This window comes from Mustela nigripes, chromosome 3 (genome assembly GCF_022355385.1).
Source record: "Mustela nigripes isolate SB6536 chromosome 3, MUSNIG.SB6536, whole genome shotgun sequence".
Taxonomy (NCBI): domain Eukaryota; kingdom Metazoa; phylum Chordata; class Mammalia; order Carnivora; family Mustelidae; genus Mustela; species Mustela nigripes.
The window spans coordinates 84,001,412-84,005,421 of NC_081559.1; the positions used below are offsets into that span (position 1 = coordinate 84,001,412).

Below are 4,010 nucleotides of genomic sequence, written 5' to 3' on the forward strand. Positions count from 1 at the left end.
CTGACTCCCCTCTGAGTAGAGGACCTGATCTGGGACTCTATCCCAGGACCCTGAGATCATGACATGAGCCAGAATCAAGGGTTAGTTGCTTAACCAATTGAGCCACCCATGTACTCCAACACAGATCCACTTAATATTTGTCTACATGTTTGCTCAGAATCTGATCCTTATGACATTCTCCACTTAATCCTGATCTTTTATGCATTTCAAGCATGAAAATTTTTTAGATACCAGATTTAGCATTCTTTTTCCCTTTAGATATTTCCCTTTCCCAAGTCAAGTCATTAATTGCTCTAGCTTCTTTACCGTCTTTATAATTTGTTAAAGTCCTTCTTAAAGTATTACTACCATAACTAAATTTTCTAGATGATATCTTAACTGTATAAAGTAAAACAATTATTTCTCTTAATGAAACACAATACTTCTTTTTAATGCAATAGAAGATCCCATGATCTGTTTCATGGTGTTTTTATCCTCTTGGATCACAATGCATTTGCCATTGAGTGCAATGTGTAGGGTTTTTAAATGAATCATTCTTTTCTGTTCCAAATATTAGGTGTTTACCAATTTCATCATCTGATAAGAATGATAACCACATTTTCATGATTGTTCATTATTAGTCAATGACTGCACTATGCATTTTACCTTGATTAAATTATTTAAAATCACCATAGCCCTAATTTTATCTACAGCAACGATAAAAAAGTCACAAGAAGCTGAGAACCCTGCCTAAAGATATGGCAGGAATACCTTTAACCCTTTTATGTTTATTTTGTTAGTTTGGAATGATTCATCTTTTTGAATTTTTACCTAGTAATTATGTTAGCCTCTCTTAGGAAGAAACACATATTCTGAATTTACCTTAGATATTGGAGATTTATTTTAAGTGTACTTGAAGAAAATGTTAAGTGGGAAACCGAGTTCTATAACAAGCCTCTTAGAGAAAAAGGCAAGTTTCTGTAGATATTCAATAACTTAAGTGTCTCAGCTACAATCTTCTTTAGTCCAACAGGAGAATGTCCTGTGCTTGTCATCCTTCTTGGAAAGGGCTTCCTTTCTTCCTTAGAATATGATATGATATTATGATAACTCAAAGGTTTTCCATCTCTGCTGCTACAGCTGTGGAATAAGAAACAAAGACACTCTGTTACTCTGCCTGAACGCTTCTAATTACTTACAACTTTTATGTATTCATTTTAGTATCATAATACTTGATGCTGGTCATCTTACTAAACACCATCCATTTAGTTCCTCTTGAATTCTCCCAACAACCTTAAGGTCAGCAATATTTTAATTCTCAAATCACATAAGAAAAAAAATTGAGGCCTACAGAGATTAAGTAAATGACCCATCATTGAATAGGCAGGACATTTCTGAACCTGGGTTCCTATTCAGGTTCAGTTTCAAAGTGTAGCTGCTACCTCACTGCCTCTCTTCTCTCTGTGGCTGACATCCTGCCCATTCTGCTGGCAGTGATGCTGTCGCTGTGTCCTATGTTCACATTCCAAAGATATTTCCTATGTGATTATCGAGTCCTTATTCCTCAGTGATCCCAGAGAATGAGTGATATTGCCAAATGCCTTTCTTGAGTGAAAATATAAACTGTGTGTGGCATTTCTCTGATCCATCAGTTTAACAAATCTGTCAAGAAAATAAATCACATTAGTTTAAACAAAAAATGTCTTAGCATCATATCAAAACATCAGCAACATACATATCTGAAAATTCATGATATAATTTTGTAGAAGAACCCTCCTACTTATGTTTATTGAATCTGGAATCCACATATCCCCTTTGATGTAAGTGAGAGCATCTATACAGTTTTCTCTCTCATTTTCCATGATTACCAAAATGTCATTTATGGAGACTGTCCAGTTAACTACTCTTTCAGCATGCTCACAAGCAGTGTTTCTCTGCCTGGAAACCATGAGCTCTTTCTGAGGTAGCTGTTCTATTGCCAGCATGTTATCTGTCACATTCTCTCCTTTTCAGTTTTGAGGTTGTTTTAAACATTGCTCTCTGTAGAGAGCAATTGATATTCAGTTGTCTCTAAATAACCACTGTTAAAAACCAAGCTGCCCTGTGTGCTCACATACTTGTAAGAAAACAGACAAGCAGATTTTTTGCAAAGGGTTTACTTCCAGAACACAGATGTCATGAGAATTACACTAAACCTAAACCAAATTGGAAAGGAAAAGACTCATATTAACATTGTCATCATTGAACACATAGATTTGGGCAAGTTGACTACTAATGGTCATCTGGTCTACAAATATGGTGGGGTCAATGAAAGAACTACAGAAAAATTTGAGTAGGAGGCTGCTGAGATGGGAATAGACTCCTTCAAGTATGTTTGGGTCTTGGATAAACTAAAGGTGAACATGAACATGGTTTCACCAATGATGACTCCCTGTGGCAATTCAAGACCAGCAAGTACTACCTGACCATTATTAATGCTGCTGGACACAGAGACTTTATTCAAAAAACATGATGACAGGCACATGTCAGGCTAACTGTGCTGTCCTGATTGTTGCTGCTGGTATTGGTGAATTTGAAGTAGGTATCTCCAACAATGGGCAAACCCATGAGCGCCCCCTTCTGGCCTACACGCTGGATGTAAAACTGTTGGTATTAACAAAATGGATTCCACTGAGCCACCCAACAGTAATGATATGAGGAAATCATTAAAGAAGCCAGCACTTACATTAAGAAAATTGGCTACAACCCCAACACAGTAGTATTTATGACAATTTCTGGTTGGAATGGTGACAACACGCTGGAGCCAAGTGCTAACGTGACTTAGTTCAAGGGATAGAAAGTCACCTGTAAACATGCGATGCCAGTAGAGCCATGCTGCTCAAAGCTCTGGATTGCATTCTGTCACCAGCTCGTCCAACTGAAAAACCTTTGCCTCTGCCCCTCCATGATGTCTACAAAATTTGTGGTATTGGTATTGTCCCCCTAGGCTGAGTGGAGACAGGTGTTCTTAAACTTGGCATGAAAATCACCTTTGCTCTAGTCAATGTTACAACTGAAGTAAAAATTCTGTTGAAATGCACCATGAAGCTTTGAGTGAGGCTCTTCCTTGGGACAAGGTGAGTTTCAATGTCTTAACATATCTGACAAAGATGTCACCAATATGACTGGTGATAGCAAAAATAGCCCACCAATTGAAGCAGCTGACTTCACAGCTCAGGTGATTATCCTGAACTATCCAGGCTTAATCAGTGCTGGATATGCATGTGTGTTGGGTAGTCACACAGCCCACATTGGTTGCAAGTTTGCTGAGGGGAAGGAGATCGATCATTATTCTGGAAAAAACTTGGAAGATGGCTCTATGTTCCTGAAATCTGGTGTTGCTGCCATCATTGATATGGTTCCTGCTAAGCTTCTGTGTGTTGAGAGCTTCTCTAACTATCTTCCTCTGGACCATTTAGCTGTTCGTGACACAAGACAGTTGGTTTCTGTGGTTGTTATCAGAGGAATAGACAAGAAGGCAGCTAGAGCTGGCAAGGTTGCCAACTCTGCCCATAAAGCTGAGAAAGTTAAATGAATTTTATCCTCAATACCTGTCACCCCAGACTTAATCAGTGGTAGAAGAATGGTCTCAGAACTGTTTGTGTCAATTCGCCATCTAAGTTTAATAGTGAAAGACTGGTTAATAGTGCATTGTAAAACCTTTAGAAGGAAAGGAGAATGATTTGTGAGTCATTTGTTTTTTGTGCGTGTGCAGTGGTTTTAGGTTATTAGCTTTAGAATCCATACATTTTAGGGGATCCCTGGGTGGTGCATCTGGTTGAGTGACTCTTGGTTTCGGCTTGAGTCAAGATCTCAGATTCATGAGTCCCACATTGAGCTCCATATTCAGTGTCATGTCTGCTTGGGATTCTGTTTCCTTCTGTCCCCTCTTGTTTGTGTGTGTGTGCTTACGTGCATCCTCTCTCTAAAGTAAATTGATAAATCTTTTTCAAAATTAAAAAAAAAAAAATTTGGACTTTTTAGTGGAAACA

The 4,010-nt window shown here is 38.2% G+C and overlaps 1 pseudogene; it reads left to right on the forward strand.

Annotated features, from left to right (window-relative positions):
• The first annotated feature begins 2,276 nt into the window (after window positions 1-2,276).
• Window positions 2,277-3,553, forward strand: LOC132013039 (elongation factor 1-alpha 1-like; annotated as a pseudogene).
• Window positions 3,554-4,010: the final 457 nt, after the last annotated feature.